This window comes from Eleutherodactylus coqui, unplaced genomic scaffold, assembly GCF_035609145.1.
Source record: "Eleutherodactylus coqui strain aEleCoq1 unplaced genomic scaffold, aEleCoq1.hap1 HAP1_SCAFFOLD_167, whole genome shotgun sequence".
Classification (NCBI taxonomy): Eukaryota; Metazoa; Chordata; class Amphibia; order Anura; family Eleutherodactylidae; genus Eleutherodactylus; species Eleutherodactylus coqui.
Genome location: NW_027102587.1, coordinates 241,105 through 259,088, shown reverse-complemented (window position 1 = coordinate 259,088; position 17,984 = coordinate 241,105). Strand labels below are relative to the sequence as shown.

Genomic DNA, 17,984 nt, shown 5'->3' with positions numbered 1-17,984 from the left:
CTGGGCTGCTGTCAGTGTGAACAGCCTTGGAAGCAGATAGTGCTGTCCGTATTGCAGTGGTCGGTGATGGTACTGCAGGTACAGCATTGATTCAATGCAGTACCAACCCGGGTTGCTGCAATGTTGACAGTGCTACTTGCTTCCAGCGCTGTCAGCAGGCCCGGCGAACAGCTGATCGGTATGTATCCCAAGTGGCAGATCATCAATAGTGTAGAGAGAAAGGAAAAAAAACTCCCTGACATCTCCCTTAATTTCTGTATCGGGTTAAACAGAATGTAACGGGCCAACAACTGCAGGAATTAAAAATTTCCAAGGTGACTTGTCCATTAGCAGGCATAAATGGTCTGTAGTCAGTCAAGCTTACTTGGTTGGACCTTAAAGAATCCTAAAATATAACTTTTATTCTAATTAATTAAAAAGGTATAGAAGGACAAACATATACATGTATTTACAAAAAGAGAAAGGATTGTTGAAAATAATCCGTTTAGAGCCACTAAAGCACTAAGTTGGATGATTCCAGTCGTAATGAACCGGATAGTCCACCACCAGGGCTGACATGCCGCGTTTTTTTTCATTTATTTAGTTTTCATTTTGGATCTAGCTTGCGCCGTTAGCTATTTAGCTGCACTAGAAGTTATTATCCAGTTTGGGTTATATCTAGTTTCTGGCTGAGCTTTATTTCAGTGACCAGCTGGCATGATACTTACTCCAGATATCTTAGTGGAGGGTTCAGTTTGGATCACATGCATTAGAATATAACGGCATGACTGAGATTAGGACTTGTTATTCTATCATACTAGTCCTTATCAACGTGGGGGATTGATTGCCTATCCATCTTTTGGATTGCTATTATGCTCTTACTCAGATATGCAACTTTTTTAGCCACTATCTGGTCTGACTAAAGCTAATCTCTCTATATATTAATCTTCTAAGCCACTATCCGGTTCATTACGACTAGAATCATCCAATTTTTCTTGCCCCTGAGGAACCCTTTAATGGGGGAAACGAGTAGGGATAAACTTACCGTCCAGGTCTCCTTGTAGTAGTCACCCAGCTATCGGGTAGACACCTGCGCTGTAATCACTGTAAACAACCAAGATATCTGTTACGTTCTGGACTGATTGAACTAGTTGGTTGAGCGCCCACCATTGGAACTTAACCAAATCAGTCGTTATCTTAGTGCTTTAGTGGCTCTAAACGGATTCTTTTCAACAATCCTTTCTCTTTTTGTAAATACATGTATATGTTTGTCCTTCTATACCTTTTTAATTAATTCGAATAAAAGTTATATTTTAGGATTCCTTAAGGTCCAACCAAGTAAGCTTCTCGATATACACAATTCTTGGACTCACACTGCCGCTGTGAAATTCTGGTCTGTAGTCAGTCAGGGGTATAGTGAGCAGCCAGAATTATGAATTCCAGCAGCAAGTTTCCTTATATATAGTGAAGAGTGTAACTCCAAGGTCCTAATTGTTCGTTAACCCATTTTTTTTTTTGTATTAATAGATGATGGTGCCAGGAAAGGAGGGTGGGTTGCCCAATATTACTGCCCAACCTGCACATGGTACTCAAGCAGATCATGACAGAGCGGTTTTGACTTCACCATCACATGTAACTGGCACTACCTCCAGCAGGTAAGTCCTCAGCCTATGAGTCCATAGACCTTCCAATCTTACTGTGACTTAGTTTTTACAGTTATCCTTGCTTTTCTTTTCACCCGTAAAGTTGGGGCTTTTGTGGAAAAACCTTCCCCTCAGGTGAGTGAACACAGCTTTAGAGGATGTCCAAGTGGATGTCTGTGCTGATCCTATTAACCCCTTAAGGATATGGCCTCATTTGGTTCTTAGACTATCAGGCAAAAGCCAGGAGCCAAGTGCACTGGCTTAATACTATGTTATCCACATAGAAAATGGTAACCTTAAAGCAACCCTGCAATTTCGGAACAGGGGATTTATTGCCTACAGTTGTTCTTCTCTGCCAGTACTCCAATTCGCACGTTTTGGGCCCTCTTTTCGGCTGTCCAAGATGGCAGGATCAATTTTCTGTCTACCTAATGTTGATCATGATACCTGTTCTGGCCAATCAGAGAGCAGGTATAGTGCATTGGTAGTCTAACACTACCAATGCACTGTGGGAATTAGGTAGTCTAAAGATTGTCGGCCATCTTGGATGACTGAAAACAGGACCTGGAATCCGTGGAGGGAGGGACAGCAGAGAAAAATAGCTGTAGGTAATATGCCCCCTTCTGGTTCTGAGACAGAATTTTGTTCTTCCGGAAGGTTGTTTAAAGCAAGAAACAAAACTAATTCAAAGCTTCCTGAATCTTAGATTCTAGAAAAGTATAGTTTAATGAACAAAAACTATAAAAAAAAATGTTTAAAAAAAACTAGTAAAAAACATAAAAAATAGAAACCATACATCAAGCATCAGAACTTCAACCTGTTATAGGCTCCTTGCAGCCAAAATGCTAGTAATACAAATGTGTTGTACTGTGAGTATAATTCCTCATAAGGCTGCGTTCACACAGGGAATGTCCTGCGGGTTTTACAGAGCAGAAATATCCACGTCAAAATCGGCACCATTTGATAGAGGTTTTGGTGCAGATCTGTACAAGATTTCACCTTTTTGCTTTAATTCAAATCAATAGGGTGAGATCTGCTGCGGATTTACACTAAATAGTGCAGATTTATTTCTACTGTAAAGAATGTGTTGCAAATCCGCCACTTGTGAAGGCAGCCTTACAGACAAAGATCTCATATTTATAATGATTGTGTCCTCTTGGTATTCATGGTTCCTCCAGTAGAAAGGTAATGCAGTCACACAATTGTTGTAGGTCACCTCCCACGCGTATGCGCCCTTCACACTCTTTGGTGTACATATGTGTGAGTCTCTCCTTTTTGCTAAAATGTCAATGGATGAAATTCCCAAAGTGGGTTATTGGTGCTATGTGAGACGTTGATGGGGCCAACTCGTCTGTCTTCTCATGACAGTTTCTGCCAGCCATGATTTCCATTACTCACCAGCCATGTACTGCATGTAGCAGTGTGTGTCATTGGAGACGCCAGCGCATGTGCAGTGGTGTCCTTCAAAGTTCTGGGTGCAGTAGTAACCGCTCCTGTCACAGTGGTTCACATTAAATGCATAGCTGCCACAACGACCTAGGAGAGAATGAGTTAAACCACTGCCCATTGCTATATACACACTGTGAAAAGCATGAATTGTTTCTGATCTATTCTCAGGTCACTTATGCCAGCACAGATATACCATTCGCTGTGTTTGCACCCAGACTGATTGATGTGGAGGACACCGACCACATGGTATGTCCTCACCCCTGATCCTAGTACTTTAGTGCTATGAGTGTTCTAGCTCATAAGGATTGACTTACAGATTTTCCACTGATTTATGATACATGGTTTGCGGTAATTTTTTTCTTTCATTTTAGGTGGTTTGTCCCGAGACTCCGGAAGAGGTGACCCCAGATGCTCGCAGTTTGCAGAGCTCCTGCTCAAGCAATGAAGTACCCCAGGATGACTTTGTTATGGTGGACTTTGTAAGTGCTGCCCACTCTACCAATTAAATATGCTCATTTCAATATGGGATTGGAAGTCGCCAAAGTGTGTATATGCTATTTATGGCATAATGCTGGCAGTGCACACTATCAGGGATGTGATAGCTGGTGCACACAGAGGATCCGAGATATGACAAAGGCCCCCTGTCCACGGCCGTTGCGGAATATTGGCAGCGATATTCTACCGCGAGGGAGTAGGGGGGCTGCTGTCAGTTCTCTGCAGTGAGCCTATCTGACAGATAGACTCACCGCGGAGAATCGCGGCATGCTGTGATTTAGAACCCGCAAGCGGAGAATCGCTATCATTCTCCGCTCATGGATGCTGCAGCTGCGCTTTCCATAGCAATGCCGGATTATTGCTGCGGGTAACGCAATGAACAATCACCGGTGGACAGGCAGCCTAATATATAAAAAAGGATGCACCTTTTCATGTTTTAGGCGTATCGTCAACCAACAGCAATAATATTTAATAGTGTATAAGAATAACACAAGGTATCCATATAAGAGTAAGGCCAGTATTTGGTAGAAATGCCAAACAAATCAGTATTCCGTATCACTCCACCATATATTAAGCACAAAGGAATGTAGTGAGAACTACATACTATATATTTTTTATTATACAAAACACACAATACATTATAAGCATTTAATAGGAACAACACATTTAAAGAATCAATCATAGGTGGAATCACAATCGTATAAAATGTAAAGCAGAGCAAAGAGAGGCTATATATTTTTTGTGCCGAAAAAGCCTCGGCTTATACTTTAGTCAGGGAAGAGTTTAAAAAAAAAACCCTCCATACTCCCCTCCCAGCCGGCATCCGTGTCCCCAGCGGTGGTGCCAAGCTGCTTGAATTCCTGTGTTACCGGTGGTGATGCGGCAAGCTGCTTGAATTCTTCCCGCTGTCCTCCCCCGTCGTCCTCTCTGCTCGGCTCTGTCATCCCCTGCCGTCAACGCTGTGATGTGATCGAGCGCCAGACAATCACAGTCAGCGCTCGATCTTTCACAGCCAATCAGTGAATGACATTCACTGATTGGCTGGCGCTCGATCCCATCACAGTGCTTACTTACACGGCGCTGACAGCGAGGGATTTCAAAGCCGAGCAGGGAGATGACAGCAGCGAGAATTCTAAAGCAGCTTGCCGCACTTACTGTGTAAGTAAGCGCTGTGATTGGATCGAGTGCCGGCTGTGATTGGCTGGTGCTCAATCCAATCACAACGCTTACTTACAAAGCGATGACAGAGCTGAGCACAGATGACAGCGGGGAGAATTCAAGCAGCTTGCCGCACAGACACAGGCGCTGGCTGGGAGGTGAGTTTGTTGTGTTTTTTTTTTTACCCAGTATATACGAAAGTATAGCTCAGCTTATACTCGAGTCAATAAGTTTTCCCAGTTTTTTTGTGTTAAAACTTATTGACTCTGCTTATATTCGGGTCGGCTAATACTCGAGTATATATGGTACCCTATTATTTCAGCCAAGCTACTCTGAATCCTGAGCAGTAGAACTATATGACTTAGAGGAACTGCATTTTAAAAAAACTTTTGACATGTCGGAGCAAGCTTTGGTGAGTGTGGGTCCGGGACCCTCATTGATTGCTGAAACAAAGAGGCTGCAGCGCTAACCTGAGTGCTGCGCCCCTTCAGCTATCTCACTGTCTGTCAGCTCCTCTCTGCAGCGGAAGACTGATGCATACCTGTCTATTGAAGTCTGTGCGTCAGGCGCCTTCTGCTGCTGAGAAGAGCGAGCCAGCAAGTAACGAAGACAGCCGAAGGGGCACAGTGCTACAGCTCCTTCATCTCAGTGATCAGTAGGAGTTTCAGCACTCGGACCCAGGCTAATTAAAACTTCTAACATGTCAAAAGTTTTTAAAAAGTGCAAATACTTTTTAAACTTAGTAACGTTTTTCCTTAACAAAAAGTGAGACTTTATTCCATTTTCTAACGACCGGCTTTTTCTAAGGATGACCTTCCTATGGATGTGGGAACCTTCTACCGGGAGTTTCAGAACCCGCCTCAGCTGAGCAGCCTTTCTATTGACATTGCTGTCCAGTCAATGGCAGAAGACCTGGTGAGAAATTCTCTTTAAAGGTTATGCTTCTTAGACTTTATTAGTTGTAACCGCAGGTATAAATATTCAGTGGTGTATGTTTTACACGGAGGGTTCTCTGACAGTTTCCATCATGATTAAATATACGGTTTTGCTCATACTATAGGGCAGACCTCAGCAGCAACTGATTAAAATTGCAGCAAAAGTAAAGCCCTGTTTGCATACACAGCCACCATGGGTTTCTAGTGGACACATGTCTAACTTGTGTCCTTTCTTGAAAAACTTTTAGGTTTTTTTTTAAACAAGGTTACTAAAAAGTATAGGCAACCACTCAATACAACAAATAAGTAGAACACACAGTATGTGTGTTAATCCATCAGCAGATGTCAGATATATACTTGCTTTTGGCAGATCATTTTCATATCTTTTGGCCTCATGTCCACGGGCGGATTTCTGTTGCGTAATCCGGAGCCGGTGTCCGCCTCTGGATTCCGCAGCAATAACCCTCCGTAGCATGCTATGGAAAAACAATTCTTCATGCACATGAGCGGAAATCGCACTCTGTTTCCGCTCGCAGATGAAAAATCGCAGCACGCTCCATTTTATTGCGGTTCCTGCACGGACAGCTTCCATTAAAGTCAATGGAAGCTGTCCAACCCGCAGCCTGTCTGCAATTGACATTGTGGATGGGCCACGGATTCCACAGGAGATTAAAAAAAAAAATCTGTACTGCGCATGCGCGTCGGCACGTCCGCACACATCTGCAGTACAGAAGAAAGAAGACAGGCAGGTGCGTGTGCCATGGACATGATGCCTTTAGGTCACATTCAGAATGCTGTTATGTGGTTGCATCTTGGCATCCATATTACTCCTGCAGGACACCCCACTAAGGTTCAAGTTCAGTTCACATCGTGTCTAGATCCTACGTCAGGAGGGTCTCTGATGTAAACCTCTGATGGAAGGCTGCGACGTATCCCACTGTATAGGCATAGAATGGGATACATCACCTATAGTCTTCTATTGTGTGTATTTTAAATGAAAAGATCTACGCTGTTTCTTTATCACAAAACGTATGCCAGCTTATACTGGTCTGACAAAAAGGACTCAGGTGAAAGAAGTGGAAATTTGTGGCTCCAAACGTAATCTGAACAGAACCTCAGATCATCCTAGAACCTTATAGTGAGCCAACTGCACATCGCTTTACTGCCATAAGAAAGATGCAGAAATGCAGCCACATTATGGCCATCAAATTACTGAATGAATGTTTCTTTTTTGTTTTTTTTTTGCGATGGGAAGGCAAGTGAGGAAGTAATAGGAGAAACCTGTTTGGAAGGAGTTGCCCTTAAAAAGGATGATCCACTTTAAAATAAACTACTTAAAAAAAAAAACAAAAAAAAACAAAGCACGTAAATCACACATTTGATCTGGATTCGCCATCGCTTCTGCTTTCTTATTGGACAGATGGACAACCCTGAAGATTCAGTGACTTTAGGTTATTCTGTGATGTTTATGGGTGTATTCACACAGGTACGGTTTGGATACTGTAAAGACCGCACCACAAACTGCGGCGGGAAAACAGTGCTTGCTTTTGCCGCTGTTTGCCGATGCAGTTATGGTTGTGGTAAGTGTTCCCTTAACTATTAGAGATGAGCGAACGTACTCGTCCGAGCTTGATACTCGTTCGAGTATTAGGGTGTTCGAGATGCTCGTTACTCATAACGAGTACCATGTGATGTTCGAGTTACTTTCACTTTCTTCCCTGAGAAATTTGCGCGCTTTTCTGGCCAATAGAAAGACAGGGAAGGCATTACAACTTCCCCTTGCAACGTTTAAGCCCTATACCACCCCCCTGCAGTGAGTGGCTGGCAAGATTAGGTGTCACCCGAGTATTGAAATCTGCCCCTCCCGCGGCTCGCTACGGATGCATTCTGACATTAGTTCAGGGAAAGTGCTATCGTGTTGGAGCTGCTATAGGGAGAGTGTTAGGAGTATTTTAGGTTTCAAGAACCCCAACGGTCCTTCTTAAGGCCATAAATCTTCTCTATATGCGCTCAATGGGGCCGGCGGCAGCAGCGCCGACCCCATTGAGAACATATAGAAGACAAATCCTTCTTCTCTGCCACAGCTGTAACAGCTGTAGCAGAGAAGAACGATGTTTGCCCATTGAATTCAATGGAGCCAGCAATACAGCAGGTTCCACTGAAAGCAATGGGCTGCCGGCGATCGCAGGATGAATTGTCGGGAAGGGGTTAAATATATAACCCCTTCCCTGCAATTCATCCAGAAATGTGATACACTAAAAATATATACCGGCGTATAAGCCGACGGGGCGTATAAGACGACCCCACAACTGTCACCTTATACGCCGGGAATACAGTGGAGCAAAGAATAAAAATCATTACTTACTTCTTCTGACGTTCTGCGTTTACTTTACATTGACTCCAGGTAAAAGCTGAATTTATTTGGCTTTTGCCTAGAGGGTCACACATTTCTGAGCACTTTTTCTTCAGCATTTTCCATCAATGTAGATGAATTCTGTCACCAGCACAACACAAACTTTAATATATGGTCATTGCCTACTGCACTAAATTCACCCTCTGTCTCCTCTCCATAGGATTCGCTGCCGGAAAAGTTGGCCATGCATGAAAAAAACATGGAGGAGTTTGATGCCTTTGTGGATTCCCTGCAGTAAGCTGGAGTGTCTCCAGTTGCTCAGCCCTGCTTTTCAAACTCAGGCCATTTTTTGTTGTGCCCCTACTTGTAATTCTTATTTCCGGAAGCACTTTGTGGACTTCTGTAAGGCATTCTTGTAGCACAGCTGCTATAACTGTACAGGACTCGCAGATTGAGGAATGTGGTAATCCTACCACCAGGGAACTGGTTTCTTCAGGGAGACTTGACCATTTCTGGGTCACTGTTAAGAAATGAACAAGACGACCAGAGGAAGGATGAGAAAGCGAGATGTTGAGAATAACTCTACAACACTTGTATCTTCGCATTACTGTAAATATAATGCTGTGGTCCAGGACAGAGACTGCCAGGCTGCACTGCACCTTAAATGCCCCATGTGGGCAAAGTGCGCTTGTAAGATCAGCACTACCATTATATGGGAACCCCAGCGCGTCTTGCCTGTCTCCGTCTCAGGTATGTCAGTATGAAGGGGTTTCCTTATTTTACACAGGGTCAGCTATGGCTGACGTTGTGTAATACAATCACAAATGTTCATGGAAGTCATATTGTTTCTTAAAGGGGTTGTCCCGCGCCGAAACGGGGTTGTTTTTTTTTCAACCCCCCCCCCCCCCCGTTCGGCGCGAGACAACCCCGATGCAGGGACCTAAAGAAAGCTTACCGGAGCGCTTACCTTAATCCCCGCGCTCCGGTGACTTCTATACTTACCGGTGAAGATGGCCGCCGGGATCCTCTTCCTCCGTGGACCGCAGCTCTTCTGTGCGGTCCATTGCCGATTCCAGCCTCCTGATTGGCTGGAATCGGCACGTGACGGGGCGGAGCTACACAGAGCTACACGGAGCCCCATAGAGAACAGGAGAAGACCTGGACTGCGCAAGCGTGGCTAATTTGGCCATCGGAGGGCGAAAATTAGTCGGCTCCATGGGAACGAGGACGCTAGCAACGGAGCAGGTAAGTATAAAACTTTTTATAACTTCTGTATGGCTCATAATTAATGCACAATGTACATTACAAAGTGCATTATTATGGCCATACAGAAGTGTATAGACCCACTTGCTGCCGCGGGACAACCCCTTTAACATCTCCAGCCCTTGTGCTTTTTAACACTACTCACCACTGCCCCAAGTGGTGAAAAATGTAATTACAGCAGCACGGTCACCGGCATCTATCTGCAGACCCCTCCGACTTTTTCTCCTCACTCTCCTTCGCATTCTGATTTATCTGCCACTCAGCAAATGTAAGACATTGTACATTATAACACTAATAAGTGTTGGCACAAAGCAAAACGCTTCAGATCAGCATAATAGGAGGCGCTCAGGTACTCCGTAGATTAGGTGTGTCTGCAGGAGATGCATTACTCTGTGGGCTTCGTCACACACACATTTTGATGTTTTAATGTTAGTAGAAATCTTCGAAGGGTTTAATGCTGCTACCCCATCCCCTCCCAATACGTCCTTTGCATCCAGAAGGAGGAAATCCAGCACTGTAATAATGAAAGATGTCATAATTATATGTATTATAAAATAAATATATGTATTTCCAAGATCTGTGCAGTTTGTTGGTTCTGTACATCATTCATGTTGGTTGCACTTGTGGTGTATTAAATTTAATATTGAGTAGATCACCTTTCTTTGAATGTCAGCAGCGCATAGAGAACATGAACAGGAAGAAATCTCAGCATCAAAATGGTGCCTGATAAGTATCAGACAGGAGGCTGCACTGCATGCAAGTGACTGCAATATACATTAGAGACCGCCAGAGTGTGATAGGCAATAAAAGTGTGGGGGACAGAGATAGAAAAATGTATTTTTCACCGGAGCGGCCCTTTAAGGTGGCCATAAACATTAGATGTATAGCATGTATGGGGCCTCCTGACTGTCCCCCTCACAGCAGATGTCGGGACAGATAAGGGTCAAGCAGTTAAATTTCAACAGTCTAATGTGTTGTTTTTTTTGGAAGATAAGCCTTAGGTTCTGACAGCAACGTACACCTCGCTGTACATTCACTAAACATGCGTGCTTCACTGAGCAAGAACCCACTTGGGATGAGTGGTTTGGACACAATCAGTCTCCTTACCCTTCTGGCAGCTGACTTTTTACTTCACTGCAAAATCAGTCTTCTCATCTCTACTGCCATGGCAGAAAACTATTTCTACTGGCTGCCCTGCAGTGAACGGAGAATCACTATGCAGAGACCTGGCTGTGGGGAAAGGGACCGAGCATGTATGTCCTCCAGGACTCGTAGTAACATAGTATGATAGGCTGAAAGAAGACAACGTCCATCTAGTTCAGCCTGTTTCCACCCCCACCCCTGCCTTGTTGATCCAGAGAAAGGCAAAAAAAATGCAATAAGGCAGAAGCCAATTTTAGTCCATTTGGGGGAAAAATTCCTTCCCTACTCCATAATGGCAGTCAGAATAATCCCTGTCAGTTACGCGGATCCACAGCGATTTGGAAATTGACATTCTGAAATCCGCGTGGGAAGGATTGCTTACATTGACTGCAATGGAAACTGTCAGTGCAAGTCTCACACAAAAATAGAGTATGCTGCGATTCTTCCTCGTGAGCGGAAATCAAAAGGAATTTGCGCTCGTGTGCTTGGAAGAATCATTTTACGTTGCATGCTACGGACGGACATTGCTGCAGAACTCGCAAGCGGTGTGTGGCAGCGAATTCCATAGCAAAACTCCGTCCGTGTGCATTGGGCCTTAACCGCCCAATTTTTTTTTCAGTGTGAATGATCCCAGTTTTGAGCCTCTCTGGGTATTCCAGTCCTCCCATTCTGTTTATTAATTTAGTTGCCCTTCTTACCCCTCAAGCACTGCAACATCTTTCCTGAGCACCGGTGTCCAGAACTGTACACAGTATTCCATGTGGGGCCTGACAAGTGCCTTATATAGTGGAAGAATAATGTTCTCGCCCCTCTACCTCTTTTGATGCACCCCAAAACTTTATTTGCTTTTCCAGCAGCTGACTGGCATTGATTGCTCCAGTCAAGTCTACAGTCAACTAATACCCACAGGTCTTTTCCCATAGAATTGAAGGGTGACTACTCCCTACTGATCCTACTCGATCTCTCCGCAGCGTTTGACACTGTTGACCACAAACTCCTCCTCAGTATGCTTTGCTCCATCGGCCTAAAGGACACTGCTCTCTCCTGGTTCTCCTCCTACCTGTCTGACGCCTCTTTAGTGTCTCCTTTGCTGAGTAGTAGCCTTCTTGTAACGAGCACTATTCAATGAAGCAGAGGATTTTTTACTTTCATAAACCCAAGCTCCTATTTTACGTCTGTCTATGAAACGAAGAGCTACTGGGATCGAGTGGCTTAGGGTAGAAAGGATTGCTTGCTGAAAGAAGGATATGAAACAAACATAAGATGAAAGCAAGCACAACCTGATGCAAAGGTGAGAAAATTTTATTTTTCATCTCCTTCGCTGACTCTACCTCCTTTACTTTTCCCCTCACTGTTGGGATGCCCCAGGGCTTGGTTTAAACTTGCCACCTTCACCCATAAAGCTCTCCACAGCACCGGGCTGCCATACATTGCTTCCCTCATCTCAATCCACCACCCAGCCCGGGCTCTCCGCTCTGCTAATAAAATCAGACTGAGTGCCCCTTTAATTAGAACCTCTCATTCTCGCTTCCAAGACTTCTCCAGAGCAGCACCTGTTCTCTGCAACGCGCTACCCCAAACTATCCGGGCAATTCCTGACACACAAAACTTCAGGCGTGCTGTAAAAATGTACCTCTTCAGGGAGGCGTACCGCATCCCCTAAACCAAAGCCCTCTGTACTCCACCTGATTATATGCTGCCTGTCCTACTGACTGCAATCCCTACCATCTGCCATCAACTCCCCCTGCAGTCACACCGATTCTGCCACCACACAGCTCGAGTCTGACCATTGTCTGTGTATAGCACCCCTCACTCTCCACTCCACCATACCGTGCACATCTCCAGCCCCTTTACCTTCTGTATCACCCCCTTATTTGTAACATGTAAGCTCATTGGAGCAGGACCCTCACCCCTACTGTCTCCATCAACTGATTACTACACGTAACCATGGTTTTTGTACTTTTGTCATTCTGTATCCTCCTGTTATTGTGAGCGCTGCGGAATATGTTGGTGCTATATAAAGATTATTAAATCCCTTTTCCCTAGCAGTACCCCATTTAGTGTATATTGGTGGCATCCGTTTCTCCTGCCCATGTGCATAACCTTACATTTATCCACATTGAACTTAATTTGCCATTTTTCTGCCCAAGCCCCCAGCTTATCTAGGTCTGTTTGTAGCCGTACAAACATTGCATTGATTATATTGTATAATTTTGTGTCATCTGCAAATATTGATATTTTACTGTGTAGTCCCTCTATCAGGTCATTGATAAATATATTGAACAGAGTGGGGACTAATACTGAACCTGTGGCCCCCCACTAGCAACAGTGGTCCAATCAGAGTACGAACCGTTTATTACCATCCTCTGCTTTCTATCTCTGAGCCAGTTCTTTACCCAGATACACACGTTCTTGCCTATACTGAGCTGTGTCATGTGACCTATACGGGGAGGAGGTGAGCTGTGACCATCACTTATAGACTTGCTGTGTGGACATGCTTTGTGATCTGTGCCAGGAGGTGAGCTGTGACATAATTTATAGACTTCTATGGGAGAGTGTTGTACATATGCTCTGTGACTTATGCAGGCAGGAGGTGAGCTGTGATCATCTCCTATTGACGTCTGTGGGGGAGATCTGTGGGCATGCTCTGTGACTGTGCAGGGAGGTGGTAGGAGGTGAGCTGTGACATCACCTATTGTAAATGTTGGATATTTATGTATATAAGGACGGCTCCACACTGGAACCTAGGGAAACCTGTCTCGCCCTGGATGGTAACAGGCAGGAACACCAGACAAGGACGTAGCGTACAACAAACACAGTTGAGAATACTCCATTCAATTTTAAGAGAACCGTGAAAATCAGACAACGGCCATAGGCTGTGCAATGTTTGTTTGTGTCCAATTTTGCGGACAGAACAGATCCACGTCCCGTTACTTTCAGTCTAAACGTGTGATTTCTTTTCCATGCATAAAGCCACATGCTAAATAAAAAAAATAATGTCACTTCCTGACCCAAACTTCACGCTAGATCCACGTCAGGAGTTCCAGAAGCAGATTTACCCATTTAAAAGGGCTCCATCTGCAGGTATACATGTGCATAGCTTCTGCCGAAATCCACAGCTCTGCCACGTGGCTTCTGCCAGGGGAATTAGTAAAATTACCAAAAATATTTATGTATATTTAGACATTTTTAAACATACTGGGGTGATTTACTGACGCTAGTACTCTGGTGTCAAAAACGTCAAATTTTGGTGCACGTGAGGTTTTTTCACAAAACATTACTTTTTGCAGCTACCGTATGTGCAGCCTCTACCACTTTTCTGAATAATGGACAGGGCGCAGCAGTGTGGCCTCTTGCAGCACAAGACGGCTGGACATGCGAGAAATTTATTAAGATGCATGCCACCTAAACTTTACCCATCTAACATCGGCAGGCACATCATTACAACCAGTCTTCGTAAACCTACCCAGTTTAATAATTTTGTACAATTTAACCCTAATAGAAAAAAAAACTAATAATAAAAAAAAAAATTATGAAAAAAAAATGTAATCGACCAACAAAAAGCTTTGGCCATTAAACCACGATGTGCGCAAAACTCTAGAAACGTGTCTGTTCAGTAAGAGCTTGTTCACGTCCGCATTAACCTCGTTTGAAACAGAGAAACGTAATTCCCTTTCTTGTAGCATATTTTTTGTAACGATGTGCCGCCTCTGCCGCCGTCGCACCATCTCGCATCCAACAAAACCAAACGTTACCACCGGCCTGATTCACTGGGATAGATGTTGTCTCAAGCTATATATCAGCAGGGATGCGGCAGCCATCTTGGAAAATAGTGAGGTGGGGAAACATCAGAAATGGGGGACAGGATAAGAAAGTAACGGCTGTGTGATTTATACCCATAAAATGGCGCATACCCCTTTTATATATGGAAGTATTGTAAATTTCCTTCACAAGTGGAAAACCACTTTAAAGGGAACCCGTCACCTCCGAACAGCACCTTAAACTAAGTTATGGGTGCTGTGGGTGCCAAGGCAGGTAGCCTGCAGCCGTAGTGCTGTGGGTGCCGGGGCAGGTAGCCTGCAACTGGGGTGCTGTGGGTGCCAGGGCAGGTAGCCTGTAGCCTGCAGACACGTACTGTATATTAGATTGTAAGCTCTCAGGATCAGGACACATACTGTATATTAGATTGTAAGCTCTCAGGATCAGGACATGTCCTGTATATTAGATTGTGAGCTCTCAGGATCAGGACATGTACTGTATATTAGATTGTGAGCTATTAGGGCCAGGCAGTGAACCATATGGTAGGTTAAAAAAGCCTTTGCTGGCCTTATATATATATTAGGTTACCAACTCGTAGAGAAAAAAAAAACAGCAGTAGAATGTATGATGACATCACGAGTCACATGATGTTACAGGGCTTATGACATCTTAGACAGGACATGACATCATAATGGACCAGAATGTGAAAGTTCTAAAGCAGAAGCTTCTTGTGTCAACTCAGCAGGACAGCCTGGCGAGGACGGGTGCAGGTAAGTAGCTCCTCACTCAGCGCTGAGGCCGTGTTCACACATCGTGTAGCCGGGGGACAAGTGGTGAAGTTCAGTACTGCACCATTTTCTCCCCCCACATCTCAGCACAGACACCTGTAGGACGTGTTACTTGCTGCGATTTTCAGGAAAAAAACTTTGAAAGGAAATATTTTAAAGAACTGATCTTTGACCTGATTTTATGGAGAATGTGCGCATCTGGGCGCCATGTGTTCTGTCTCTCCAAAAAGAACAAAATGCGCCCTGTGTGAATCCGGACTCACAGGGGTTTCCTATAAAGCTATAGTAGACAGACAGGGTACAGTAGACAGGGAGGTAGCCTGCACCCGGAGTGCTGTGGGTGCCAGGGCAGGTGGCCTGCAGCCTAGGTGCTGTGGGTGCCAGTGCACGTAGCCTGTACCCGGAGTGCTGTGGGTGCCAGGGCAGGTAGCCTTCAGCCGGGGTGCTGTGGGTGCCAGGGCAGGTGGCCTGCAGCCTAGGTGCTGTGGGTGCCAGGGCAGGTGGCCTGCAGCCTAGGTGCTGTGGGTGCCAGGGCAGGTAGCCTGCAGCCGGGGTGCTGTGGGTGCCAGGGCAAGTAGCCTGCCGCCGGGGTGCTGTGGGTGCCAGGGCAAGTAGCCTGCAGCTGTGGTGCTGTGGGTGCCAAGGCAGGTAGCCTGCAACCGGGCTGCTGTGGGTGCCAAGGCAGGTAGCCTGCAACCGGGGTGCTGTGGGTGCCAAGGCAGGTAGCCTGCAACCGGGCTGCTGTGGGTGCCAAGGCAGGTAGCCTGCAACCGGGGTGCTGTGGGTGCCAAGGTAGGTAGCCTGCAACCGGGGTGCTGTGGGTGCCAGGGCAGGTAGACTGTAGCCTGCAGACACGTACTGTATATTAGATTGTACGCTCTTAGCATCAGGACACGTACAGTGTTTTAGATTGTAGGCTCTCAGGATTGGCACATGTACTGTATATTAGATACTAAGCTCTCAGGATCAGGAAATGTACCGTATATTAGATTGTGAGCTCTCAGGATCAGGACACGTACTGTATATTAGATTGTGAGCTCTCAGGATGTATATTAGATTGTAGGCTCTCAGGATCAGGAAATGTACCGTATATTAGATTGTGAGCTCTCAGGATCGGGACATGTACTGTATATTAGATTGTGAGCTCTCAGGATCAGGACATGTACTGTACATTAGATTGTGAGCTATTGGGGCCAGGAAGTGAACCATATGGTAGGTTAAAAAAGCCTTTACTGGCCTTATATATATTATGTTAGCAACTCGTAGAGAAAAAAAAAAACAGCAGTAGAATGTATGATGACATCACAAGTCACATGATGTCACAGGGCTTATGACATCATAAACACATTACCTCATAATGATGTCACAGGCCTTATGACATCATAAACACTACATGACCTCATAATGGGCCCAGAATGTTTAAATTCTAAACCAGATGCATCTTGTGTCAGTTCAGCAGGACAGCCTGGCGAGGATGGTTCCAGGTAAGTAGCTCTTAGCCTGAAGGTAAGGGGGGTGCGGGTGCCAAAAGCAGCCGGTGGGGTACTGCGGGTGCCAAAAGGCAGGTAGCCTGCAGCAGCCGGTGGGTGCTGCGGGTGCCAAAAGGCAGGCAGCCTGCATAGCCTGAAGGAAAGGGGGGTGCGGGTGCCAAAAGCAGCCGGTGGGGTACTGCGGGTGCCAAAAGGCAGGTAGCCTGCAGCAGCCGGTGGGGTACTGCGGGTGCCAAAAGGCAGGTAGCCTGCAGCAGCCGGTGGGGTGCTGCGGGTGCCAAAAGGCAGAGCCAGCCTGCAGCAGCCCGTCCGGGGTGCTGCGGGTGCCTTTTTAAAAGACAGAGCCAGCCTGCAGCAGCCCGGCCGGGGTGCTGCGGGCTGCGGGTGCCAAAAGGCAGAGCGAGCCTGCAGCAGCCCGGCGCCTTTTCGAAAAGGCAGAGCCAGCCTGCAGCAGCCCGGCCGGGGTGCTGCTGGTGCCTTTTCGAAAAGGCAGAGCCAGCCTGCAGCAGCCCGGCCGGGGTGCTGCGGGTGCCTTTTCGAAAAGGCAGAGCCAGCATGCAGCAGCCCGGCCGGGGTGCTGCGGGCGCCTTTTCGAAAGGGCAAGAGCCAGCCTGCAGCAGCCCGGCCTGGTGCTGCGGGCGCCTTTTCGAAAGGGCAAGAGCCAGCCTGCAGCAGCCCGGCCGGGGTGCTGCGGGCGCCTATTCGAAAGGGCAAGAGCCAGCCTGCAGCAGCCCGGCCGGGGTGCTGCGGGCGCCTTTTCGAAAGGGCAAGAGCCAGCCTGCAGCAGCCCGGCCGGGGGGCTGCGGGCGCCTTTTCGAAAGGGCAAGAGCCAGCCTGCAGCTGCCCGGCCGGGGGGCTGCGGGCGCCTTTTCGAAAGGGCAAGAGCCAGCCTGCAGCCGCCCGGCCGGGGGGCTGCGGGCGTCTTTTCGAAAGGGCAAGAGCCAGCCTGCAGCCGCCCGGCCGGGGGGCTGCGGGCGCCTTTTCGAAAGGGCAAGAGCCAGCCTGCAGCCGCCCGGCACTGGGGGCTGCGGGCGCCTTTTCGAAAGGGCAGAGCCAGCCTGCAGCCGCCCGGCACTGGGGGCTGCGGGCGCCTTTTCGAAAGGGCACAGCCAGCCTGCAGCCGCCCGGCACTGGGGGCTGCGGGCGCCTTTTCGAACGGGCGGACGCCTTTTCGAAAGGGCAGAGCCAGCCTGCAGCCGCCCAACACTGGGGGCTGCGGGCGCCTTTTCGAAAGGGCAGAGCCAGCCTGCAGCCGCCCGGCACTGGGGGCTGCGGGCGCCTTTTCGAAAGGGCAGAGCCAGCCTGCAGCCGCCCGGCACTGGGGGCTGCGGGCGCCTTTTCGAAATGGCAGAGCCAGCCTGCAGCCGCCCGGCACTGGGGGCTGCGGGCGCCTTTTCGAAAGGGCAGAGCCAGCCTGCAGCCGCCCGGCACTGGGGGCTGCGGGCGCCTTTTCGAAAGGGCACACAGCCAGCCTGCAGCCGCCCGGCACTGGGGGCTGCGGGCGCCTTTTCGAAAGGGCAGAGCCAGCC

The 17,984-nt window shown here is 47.1% G+C and overlaps 1 long non-coding RNA gene across 1 annotated transcript; it reads left to right on the top strand.

Annotated features, from left to right (window-relative positions):
• The first annotated feature begins 1,707 nt into the window (after positions 1-1,707).
• LOC136605010 (uncharacterized) lies at positions 1,708-3,561 on the top strand. Its single transcript, XR_010789925.1, has 3 exons — positions 1,708-1,757; positions 3,240-3,317; positions 3,443-3,561. It is a non-coding gene; the product is annotated as an uncharacterized lncRNA (long non-coding RNA).
• The last annotated feature ends 14,423 nt before the right edge of the window (positions 3,562-17,984 follow it).